The sequence below is a fragment of the Ambystoma mexicanum genome, chromosome 8 (genome assembly GCF_040938575.1).
Source record: "Ambystoma mexicanum isolate Mex_15411 chromosome 8, UKY_AmexF1_1, whole genome shotgun sequence".
Lineage (NCBI taxonomy): Eukaryota > Metazoa > Chordata > Amphibia > Caudata > Ambystomatidae > Ambystoma > Ambystoma mexicanum.
Genome location: NC_090929.1, coordinates 1,075,854,282 through 1,075,866,767, shown reverse-complemented (window position 1 = coordinate 1,075,866,767; position 12,486 = coordinate 1,075,854,282).

Below are 12,486 nucleotides of genomic sequence, written 5' to 3'. Positions count from 1 at the left end.
TCTGACTCAATGCAGTGAGAATGAAAACCTCTGATGTATCGGTAGTGTCTTTTACCTGCCGATAGCTTGATCCCAAGTCTTGGGTCGTGTCTGGTTTGGCATCCTAGGCCGTCCCTCAACCTTGTGTGCGGCCGCCGTTACACTTTTGTGTTCCCCAAAGTTCTCAAATGGCTGATTCCTTGTCCTAATCCTTATGACTCCTGTCCCTATAGTAGTGCAACAAAAGGGGACAGAAGGGCTTAGGTTAATAGTAACTAAGGGGTTTGGTCTTGACAGTTATGAAAAAATAATAATAGCGCCATTTTGGAAATAGTGGGGCCCTGGTGAGTTACCTGGCAGTGGGTCCCAGCTTCTATAATCGTGGAGAGGGCTGGGGAGGTGGCTGGAAACACATCCCAGGTAGTGCAGAATATCGTCTCCTAGTTTGAATTGGTCCAGTGGCGAACTCCTGCAGCTCTACAAGAAAACCCATCTGCCACTGTGTATTAACTGCAGCTGTTGGTATGGAGCATACACGAAACAACCAAGAAAGAAAGCAGGTCAAAGCTGTACCTGCACGTGAATAGCTCTCTGGTCGCGTTGCCCCCTGGAATGCCATGGTCGTTCCTAGTATGGTTCCCTGCGGTCTGCGGGCCTGTAAAATATATGGCCCTCATTACTGTGAAGTTGCTAAAAGCACACTTTGTGCGTGTGTCAAGCCGTGCACATTTTATCTAAAAAAATGCATGCAAAATGCAACTTAAAAAGTGTGTCATGTGTAGACACCAGTGTTCTACATGGCCGTCGACTCAATATATGTCCCATTAATGAGGGTCTGGTATGGTTTCCTGCGGTCTGCGGGCCTGTGAAATATATGGCCCTAATTATTATGAAGTTGCTGAGAGTGCATTTGGTGCATGTGGCAAGCCGCGCACATTTTATATGAAAAATGCTAATTTCTGCAACTTAAAAAGTGTGTCATGTGTAGACACCGGTGTTCTACACGGCAGATGACTCGATATGTGTCCCGTTAGTGAGGGGCTGTGAGATCCACTTACCTTATTCTGCCCTTCGGGGTGCCTCCAGAAAGCAGATGCACTCGTGTGTGAGTCTGTGTTTAATCGATACAGCGTCTTCTCCGAGTCAAGTGACTTCTTCTTCTTAATTATCGGAAGCGTGGGCGGACCCACGCAGGCGCTTCCCCATCCTATAGGATGATGTGCACCGTACCCACTAATTATTATTTGGCTCCATTTAAGCTCACAACTCCTCCCACCTCCCCGTCTGTCTCACAAAATCCAACATCACACTACTCCTCCTCCTGCCTCTCTCCCCATCACCTCCCAGTATAATCCTCTCACTCAGCTCAGCCACTCCCAACGCATTCAACCGAACCCTCATCAATTCTCTCTCCGTAACATGTCTTTCACACTTAATCAAAAAATGTCCTACCGTTTCAGGTACCCCACACACCGCACAATCCCTTGATTCACGCTTCCCTATTCGAAATAGACAGTCGTTCAGCCCCACATGACCTATCCTCAACCGATTCAGCATCACCTCCTCCCCCCTCCTCCATTCTGAACTCCCTGCATCCACCTTCACCGACACTTTCCCACGAACACCGAACATCCACCTGCCCTTCACCCCATTCACCCACCTCTCCTGCCATTCATCCAGGACCCGTCTCATCATCACAGCCTTCACCTCATCCACACTCAAAGGCAACCTCACATCAATTGCTCCTCTTCTCATACCCTCACCCGCCGCCAGATCCACCAACTCATTTCCCAAAATGCCACTGTGACTGGGAACCCACGCCAACTCCAAATCCATACCCCCACGCACACACCGATCAATCTTCATCCTAATGTCCAAAATCACATCCTTCCTATCACCATCCCCTGCCACAATCGCCTGTAACCCACTCAATGAATCTGAGAACACCACCACTTTCTCATACCTCAACTCATACACCCTGTCAATCACCAATGCAATCGCCACCAACTCAGCCGTACAAATAGACACATCATTCGTCAGTTGTCCTATTTTATACTCCCCAATGCTTTCTAGATAATACGCCATTCCCACTCTCCCAGACATAGGATCCTTTGAACCATCCGTAAACACCTTGTATCCTTCCTTTCTTGCCACATACTCCTGACCCAAAGCTTTAATCTCACCCCGCATACCTCTCTTCTTCGATACCACATTCGCCAACTCCAAACACACCTTTGGAGATCTCATCATCCACCTTGGCCTTCTCTCCAAATCCGTATCTGTCACAATCATCAAATCACCCACACCCCACTGCACTCCCTTCTCCCACATGTGAAACCCAAAAGTGCCCCCCTTCTTCCTCCACCGATCCCTGTAATAGTCAAACCTCCAGTTATACTTCAAACATTCACGCACCGGATGAGCCACACTCTTCGCACTACACTTCACCCACCATCTCATATTTAACGCATCCCCCCTCGAGTCAAGTGACTCTTTGCTGAGGAGTTGCCAGCTAGGATGCTGCAACCTGATTGGAGCACGTGACCCCGGAAGTCTCGCAACAGGAAGGTCTACGTGCCCTATTGTTTATTGTCGTCATGGCGACAGGGCTGCTGCCGTTATGTCCATTAGCTTCGAGTGAATGGCTTATGGATGCCGTGGCAGTGTGTAACTGTGGGTTTTCACGTGAGCAATGGAAACCTTTATTGTTTGTAATCAGGATATATCAGTTTCCAGCCAAAATAGAATATATACGTCCATGAGTCTAAAGTTACTGATAAGTGAATGGTTTAGTGTTCTGATACTCGTTTGGATTGGAAAGGAGTATGCGGTATAAAAGAAAAGTGGGGGAGGGAATGGGGGGAAAAAAGGGGGGTTGGTTTTTTTATTGTTTACCGCCTGTGTGTCATGCATACAGAATTGTATACAGTTGTCGTGTCGGTTGTGAAATGCCCTATTATGCACAGTGGGCATATGTGTGCAACTCAAGTACAGAAGGAAAAATGAACAGAAAAACAGGGTTGTGATACTTAAACCATATGCTGCCTGTGGGCAGTGCATCTGGAGTGCGCTCTCCCTTATCAAAGTGTTCCCTTCCAGTCTCGTGTGGGAGTGTATTGTTCCAATGTCTGCACGCTGCCTCTCGGTTCCGTACGCGTGTAAGTGCAACTAAATTGATTGGTACTTGCTAGTGCCAATCTGTATCAAGAACGGAGTGAAGAAGAAACGAAAAACAGAAAGGCAGGGCGTGCTGTGCTTCCCCCATACAGGGGGTCTCAAAACACATGCTTCCTGTGAGTCGTGCCTCTAGAGTGTTCACTCCTTTATAAATGTATTACATGCCAGTCTCGTGTAGGTATATATCATGCCTATGTCTAAGAACCACCTCTCCGTTCCTGGAGGCTAGAGTACGTATACTGGACTGTGCAATCCGTACCCTTTTGAGAGAAGGACATTTTAGTGCACTACCGGCTGAAAAATTTAATTTAATCCCTGATGGTAAGAGTCTAATCGGTGAATCCACCTGGATTCTTTGTGTAATAGACTGTGTGTTAAATCCGCTCCTCCCTTTATTTTCTCTAGTACCCACCATTTGATATCATTAGGTGAGTGTCTAGCTCACCTAATGATAACACATGGAATACATACATGCATGTATGGTCTGGTTCTGCACAATATCTATTGCTCATAGCAGAGCTCAATTCAGAACTGCGTGATATATGTGCCTCCCAGAGGAAAACAAGTCAAGGTGCAGCCATCAAAATGGAGGAATCAGTCGTAGTAGAATGACTATCATACCATAACACAGAATGTGGTCACATGAATGATTTGCACTCTACAGAGATGTTGAGGCCTGAGTGTACTGTGTCTAGCTTATGGACCCACCTTTGCTCTAGTTGGGTAAGGGTCTTGTTGAGATCTCCCCCCCCTTATTGTTGGTGTCACTTTTTGGATGATGTACCATCTGAGATCAATGTCCTTATGTTTTGTTTTGGCAAAATGTTCAACCAATGGTTTATCTGGGACATTGTTTCTGATGCAGGAACGGTGTTCTGAGATGCACATCTTAATAGGACGAATGGTCTTGCCCACATAAAGTAGGCCACATGGGCATTCAATGATGTATATCACCCCTTTGGTGTTACAGTTTGTGTGATCTTTCATAGTCCATTTCACTTTCTTGCGTTCAAAGACTTTCTTTTGAAGAGTCAAAGTACAGGCCACACAGTGGCCGCATTTGTAGTGGCCCAAAACCGGAGGTAAGTTCCACAGTGTGTTATTGGCTGGTGTCAATGGTTCTACAAAGGTGTGAATTAAAGAGTCTCTTAAGTTTTTGTTCTTCTTGAAGGCAAAACAAGGAATCTTGCTGAGTGTGCCTGCTTGTTTTACCAAATGCCAGTTTTTCCTGATGGTTTTTTGAAGTATACTGCTTAATGGACTAAATGTGGTAACGCATACCAGTCTCTCAAGGGACTTTTTTGGTTTTACCTCTAGGCACACTTCTCTAGGAGTGTGTGTTGCTCTCTTCTTGGCTTCTTTTATTGCCTTCTTCGGGTATCCTCTTTCTGTGAGCCTTGCCTGTAGGTCTTCGGCATGGCTCATGAATTTTTCTGTTTCTGTGCAATTCCTCCTAATTCATAAGAATTGGCCATAAGGCAGATTGTATTTTAAGGCTTGGGGATGATAACTCTTGATGTGCAGCAAGGTGTTACGGTCGGTCGGTTTTCGATAGAGTTCTGTCCTCAATCGCTCCCCCGTTTTATATATATGAAGATCGAGGAAAAAGATCTGATGATGGTCCCAATTCATGGTAAACTTTATCTGTGGATTGCGTAGGTTCAGCCACTGATGGAATTCTTGTAGTTTGGCGGAGGTCCCTGTCCAAATGAGTATGATATCGTCGATGTACTGTTTCCATAACTCAATGTGTTGTCGGTATGGGTTCTGTTCACAAAAGATGTTGGTTTTTTCGTATTGTGCCATAAAAAGGTTTGCAATGTCCGGGGCAAATGTAGCCCCCATGCTGACACCTTTAATCTGTTGATAAATGTGTTTGTTAAACAGAAAATGTTTCTTGACATGGCCAGACTTGTGCATTCCAAGATGAATTCAGTTGGGACAGACAATGTATCACTCTTGGTGTTAAGGAGTTCTTGGATCACTGTGAGACCGTCTGCCTGGGGGATAGAGGTATATAGTGCCTCAACATCCATTGTGGCCAATATACTGTCAGGATTGAGTTGGATTTGATCTAGAAGTTTGATGGTATTCGTGGTGTCTTTTAAGTTGGAAGGCATCTGTGCCACAAAAGGTTTTAGGAAAAAAATCAGTATATAGTGATAATGGTTCCAGTATACATTTGGTAATCTTCTGTATATCCAATTTTTCTTAAACAAGAACACACAGTCCATTAAGGTATCATTAAACCGGAAACAGGCCTTGAAAACGACCACAAGGTCGAAACACGTGTAGTCTCTGCACTCTATGGAATACATCCTACATACCAAAAGAACTACTTTCTTTTTGTTCACTATTTGGACTATGCAGAAGATACAGAAGATTGTCAATTGTGTAGAGCTACAATATCCTGAGAAGTCGCTCTTCCCACCTGTTTTGATTCTTCTTTTCACATTTTTCAAACCCTAGTGGGTGGGTTTGAGGAAAGGGTGATCGCTGTCAGAACCAGAACATTTAAATCACTTGTCCTCAAATTTAGAGTGGCCACTAGCGCACAAATAGATTATCTTTATCCCTACATAGAAGGCATTAGCCTTCATGACAGGAACACCTTTTCGAGTTTTCCTATTCCTCCTTTCCCTGCCCCTTGCCTATACTAGGGTGTATAATTCACCCTGGCATGCCCCAGTTTTTTCCAGTTTGTCTACTGGCAGGAATCCCGGTGGGTAGCTGTGCTGCTTACCATTGGATCTTCCTGCTGTGTGGCTAGGGGGAGGGGGCAACGTTCCAGACTCCCCTTGGGTGGTTGGGCCTGGGCCACCTGGCTGGTGTAGGGGTCAAGTGGCTCCCAGCGCCCCTTCGGGTGCCGTTAGAGTGGTTCCTGGCAGAGCGCTCTGTGGCACTGATGAGCGACTGCAGTCGCGTTTGCTCCCTCCGGTTGGGTGGGGGTGTCATGCCTGGCGGGGACCGGTTCATAGACATAATTTCGAATACAAAATATTCGAAAGTCAAAAAGTCGAAAAAAAAACGTCGAAAAAAAAAATGTCGAATTTTTTTTTAATGACGTTTTTTTTTTCGAAATGGGGGGGTTTCCCCCCCAACCCCCATTTTTTTTATTTTTACCTATTTTTTTTCACAGAAACTAGAGGCAAAAAAAAATATCGAAAAAAAAAAACAATTCGACATTTTTTTTTTCGACATTTTTGATTCGACTTTTTTTACTTTCGAAATTATGTTTTCGAAATTATGACTGGACACCGCGGGGACCATAGGCCTTGCATGAGAGGGGGTTAGCTCTTCCATAGCGCCACCCATGAGATTCTTGTCAACTGCTACCTTTTTGCAGGGCCCTCTTTTCCTGGAAGAGCTAATTGAAAGGCTGAATATCTGAACTTTGTCATCCTCCACTATGGTAAGGAGACTGCTGGGACCTCCAATTTCTTTGAGAGCTCTTATCGGGCGACATTCTTTGACCTTTGAATTTCTAAACGCTCTTCCATAATGTCCCATAATACCACATCTGTAACATTCTGCGTTGGCGGCTGGACATTCTTTCTTGCCGTAATGGTGTCTGGTGCATCCAGACCTGTGGTACTTCGATTGGGGACGTGTGCTTGTGCATCCTTTTCAGGAGACTTGTCTTCCTTTCTTTCTTGTAATTGGTACTGGCATTTCTTTTACGCCATTCTTCCTCACTAATGCAACTATTTGGTTGTTACTATCGTCATCCTATTCTTGTATCCTTTTTACTTTTGTAACAGTAACCTCTTGTTGAACAGTTTCATACACTTCTTCCCTAGCTCAATTGTCTTTGCTAGATCAATAGCTTGTTCTAAAGTAGGATGCTTGGCCTGCCACAATCTCTGTTGAACCTGCAGGTCTGAAGTGTGTCACACCAGTTGATCTCTAAGATATTCGTCTGCAACACCTGTACATTTGCAGGACACCATGAGGCCCCTTAGTGTTGCTATGTAACTCTCATTTAGTCTGTTTTCTTGAAAAGAAGTAGTACCTTTCTAGTATAACGTTTGTCTTGTTTTCAAAGTGCTTTGGCCAGGGCACACTCATATTTCTTGGTGGCACTTGTGGTGCTGGCATCTCCTCCCCCTTCTGGGCATGGTATATCCTGAAGAGTGTGGAAAACCCTTAGTGCTTTGGCACTGATGCGGTTCAGGATTGTGCCTCTTTCAAATCATCATTGAATTTACTCCCTCCAATGGCATGCAAATACAATTTGAATGAGTCCACCCATTGTTCCCAAGGTACGAGGGGATTTACAGGGGAGGCAAGGAAGGCACAGGGGGCGGTGTGTTTTGCGTGGTTGATGATATGGCCCAGTCCTTGTTTTTTTTTTTTTAAACCAATTTTTTCAACTTTAACACATCATAACAGCAAAATAAAGACAATGCTAAATATCTACATTACAATAATAAAGAATATGAAGAAAAGAAGGAAAACAAAAAAGAATAAGCAAAAACATTTAAAACACGGTCCTGAATCCATTTACCAAGAAAAACTTAGAGAACATCCAATCACGAAGCATATGAGTAACAGTACCAAACATTACAATAAGAGATACAAACATGCATGGCTACTTTATTTGTATACAGGTTAGCTTGACACAGGATACATAGTCTGATCTAATCCGCATCCAAAAAGACCTTCCATATCTTATCAAAAGTACCCCTCTTTCCTTGCACAGAATATATCAAACTTTCAATATTGCTTGTGCGATGCATCTCCTCCATCCAATCATTTTTCGATGGGTACGCATTGGATTTCCAATTTCGTAGGATTAGTTTCTTTGCCAACATGGCTCCACGTAAAATCCATGTGATTTGATGTTTCTTCGAGGAGTCCAGCATGTTGGTTTCACCATTGATAACCTTATTTATCATGGAAGCAATGTCCAACCAGAATTTCCTCACCTTTTGACACTCTCGCAGCATGTGTTCCATAGTGCCACGAAAGTGACCACATCCCCAACAACTGTCCGTCACTGATAAGTTCTGCTCTTCATCTTCACAGGTGTCCAGAACGTTCTATTTAGAATCATGACCTACTGGGATCTTTCTCCAACATTCAATTACATCTTTTTGATATTTCCATATAGATCACTCCATCTATCCGCAGTCATTTCTTCCTTCAGATAACCAGACAATTTCTCTTGGAGTTTGACATTCCCATTTGCAAAACTGTTCAGCAAATCATACATTTTGGACGCTGAGTGCTCATTTTTGCCAACCCTATGCACCATTAATTGGAAATCAGAACTGATCGAAGATGGAATGTTCACTGCTCTCCTCAATTTCCGGTATTCACCATATGTACACAATGATAAATCAAACTCCAGCTTCAAAACTAGAAATGTTTTCCAATTTGTTCCTTCAAAAAGGTCCTCGCCTCTAGTGATGCCTGCAGAGAACCACATTGGGAAAAACAAGGTTTTATTGTTCAACTTGATATCCGGGTTTAACTAGATGGATGAAATACCCGTCTTACCAGGTATTAACCCAGCAGACTTCTCATACCATCTCCATGTAGATCTAAGAAAGTTTGTTAAATCAGACTGGCTTTTTCGATCCATTGTGTTAGTGGACAGAAGAGCCCCAGGTGTCAAGGGGCCCGCACCTTTAGCCTCTGCCTCTGTCCATTCATCATCCTTTTCATCCAAAAAAGGCGGGACATGTTGTAGAGAAAAGGCTCGATGATATTTTTCGAAATTTGGTACATTCATACCACCCCTGTCCTCCCGTAACTGCAATTCCCACAGCTTTAACCTCAGTGTATTCTTGTTCCGCAAAAAGCTTTGTAGAATGCTGATCACCTTTCTCCATGTCTGGTTACTCACAGGAAGGGGGATCATACTCAAAATATAGTTTACTTTCAGAGCCATAAACATCTTAATAGCATGAATCTTTCCACCCAAGGATAGACCAAGCTCATTTCAAATTGCTGAAAATGAAATATGACCTGAATAAGATTCTGAGCGAGAGAGCAGAATTCATGCTTTTTAGATCCAAATGCAAGTACTATGAAGGGGGTGAGAAGTGTAGCAGACTATTGGCCCATAGATTGAAACAGAGGGATGCAAATAGGGCAATTAAAGCTATTAAGGGCAAGCAGGGTGTGACCAGTGACCTATCTGAGATAAATTACATTTTTAGAAGCTTCTATGCTGACTTGTATAGTGATCAATCTCATGTAGATTCAGACCAGATGGATCAATTCTTTGAGTCATTAGAAATAAAACAATTATCAGAGGCAGAAAAAGTCTGTCTGGATTCGTAAATCACTCTTGATGAAATGAGAAAGGCGATTTGGAAGCTAAACCTGGGGAAGTGTCCTGGCCCAGATGGGCTTCCAATTGAATTCTACCGAGTGATGCCAGAAGAAGTTTTGTTGCTGATGAGAGAGATGTTTAAAGATAGTAAATCAAAGCGTCTGCTACCACCAACTTTTAAGGCATGCTACAATAGCCCTATTGCATAAACAGGGTCGTCCAGAACTCGACGCAAGGAGCTACAGACCAATTGGCCTGTTCAATTGTGACTCTAAAATCCTTTCAAAGGTCCTGGCCAGTAGGCTGGTTTCTGTTGTTTTAACACATTGAGGGAGAAGAGAGAGTGCTAAAAAAATGTTCTTTTTATTTTTTTAAGATCGACGGATAGATAACTTAATTGGACACATTCAAAATTGAGCACCTTTGAGTAGTAAAACGGGCTGGGAGAAGCAAGACGGCGTGTCATTGTGCCTTCTTTCATTGCAGGTGTTCCCAGCGGTTGTCACGCAAACCATTGCAAATAAGACGGCTCTCACGTAGAGGACGTCCTGGGGTCCTTTCCTCTCTGATCGCGGAGGTAGTGGAGAGCGACAGTTGGCTGCAATCGGGGTGCGCAGTGGGGAAGCGGCTTGCACAGCAACCCAGTTTCGGTAGGGGAACTCTTATTTAGTGTCGCTCTCACCTCCTGTGTGCTCTTTCACTCCTGGTGCCGTGCCAGACGGAGTATGGCCGCACTGGCATTTCTGCTTGCTGGCCGCAGGAGTCTCCTCTCGCCGGTCTTGACGCTCGGCTCCTCGTCGCCAATTGTCATGATGGTGTGCACAAACCAGACCGATGAGGTATGCGGTTGGGAAGAGGTTTATTGCAATAAATAAGGAGTCCCCTGGGGAGACATCAGCTGTAAGTTAACAAGGGGATATAATTCGTAACAGCTCTCCCCATACTATTCTAGAACCGTACTTCTAAAACAACACGAGAAGGCACAGTAATGCGTATACATAACAGAGAGCAAGAGGAAATTCATGATTACTTCCATGTCCCTCTTCCTCGTCCAGTACTTACTTATGAGGCACCAGCCTCCATGACAGGAACCCCTTTCCTATTTTTCCTATTCCTCCGTTCCATGCCCCTACCCTATAATAGGGAGTATAATTCACTCCTCACCCTGGCATGCCCCGTTTTTTTTCAGTTTCTGCCTACTGGCAGGAATCCCGCTGGGTAGCTGGACTGCTTGCCATTGGATCCTCTTTCTGTGTGGCTAGGGGGAGGGGGCAACGTTCCAGACTCCCCTTGTGTGATTGGTCCTGGGCTACATGGCTGGCGTAGGGGTCGAGTGGCTCCCGGCAGCCCTGCTGGGCGAGGGGTGCCGATGGAGTGGTCCCTGGTGGAGCGCTCAGCAACCATGCTGGGCGACTGTATTTGCGTTTACTCCATCCGTCTGGGTGGGGGTGCCTGGCATGGTGTAAGTGACTTCAATCAAGCACTCCAACTAAGTCAATGCCTAGTCTGGGATGCCCAATGGAAGCCCTTATTCATATATTTTTATGTCAAGTTCTTAAATCTGGATGATAAACCCTTATATAACGCCCCTCTCTTTGAATCCCCCTGACCTCACTGAGCCAAGAAGTAGGTTTGTTTTGCAAATTAAAAGGTTTATTGGAAAAATTAAACAAGATATATATAGATATATATATCACACTTTTATGAATAAATTAATTTTTGATAGCACGCTTATGAATATGACAGTGATCAACAGTGGTTAATATGACAGTAGCACAATTCTTTAATTACTTAGGAGTTGGTATAGAAGGGATAAGGTAGCAGAGAATACTCTGTATGGTTTCAATGAAACCAATGATGGAAAGAATGCAGCACAGAAATAATCTGATATGGAATTTCAGCAGTTGCAAGCAAAAGACAGCAATTTTGACAGGAGCTAACTTTTCAATTCACGGCACTAAAATGACAGTTAAATCTCGCTTCTAGGACATACGGTTCAAAAGATACTGTCATGATCTCTGCTTCCAAAAGATCAGGACTTGCCCGACTCCCTTGGAAGCAGACCCATAACCCCGGTTCCGAGTGCCAGCCAGTCCCAATTGGGACCTTTTGGACCCTGTCCTGGCGCCAGTGGCACCAGGCTCATAAAGATGCCCAGTCCCAGCGCTGGAAGCGCCGGGCTCATAATGCTTGGGTGGACTTACCTGCAGCAGACCATGCTGCTTACTTACCTGCCAGTTGAGCCCGTGATCCTTTTCTGTTTGGGACTACTTTTCCTGTTGGGTGGGGCAGGAGCCACTCCCTAGGTTCAGAACACTGGAACTCTTCTGGAAAGCAGGAACTCTTTTCTTACCTAGGCGAGGCTGTGGAAGGAGACACCTAAGCACTACAGGAGGCTATTTAAGCCACACCCGATGGATGAATCTTGCTTTGCGTTATTCTGCATTCTCTGCAGCAGAACGCTCATCGTGTCTTCTGCTTCTGATCCTGGGCCTAAGGGAACAAAGGCTTACCATCCTGGAATCCAGTCTTCAGCAGCACCTGTAAAGACAAAGAAAGAACAGGTTAGCACTACGGTCTTCAGTGGCAGCGCATCTCTTACCTGGTCCATCGGCTGTCACCAACGCCTCGCGCTGCATTCCGGCATCTGAAAGACAAAGGCTTACCTACTCTTCGCATGCTCCGGAGGTCTTCGCACTGCATTACGGCATCTGAAAGACAAAAGCTTGCCAGCTCTTTGCACGCTCCGGAGGCCTTCGGCGCTGCATCCCGCATCTGAAAGACAAAAGAAGGTGCGTTTAAAGACATTGGGCAACTTTATTACTCACGTGCCATTACTCCTTCCCACGCCGAATCCAGTGGGTATTCCAGCACCCTTCAGCTTCTCTAAAGCTCCGAACTTGTACCTGCAAGATAAAAGGGACAGTTAGTACGCATCGTGAAGCAGGCTACAAGCTCTTACTTAAGTGCTTCCAGGCGCTTCTATTCCTCACGCGGGTTCGATCCTCAACTCTCATCAGCCCGCCATCCTCCATTGCCGGAACCCT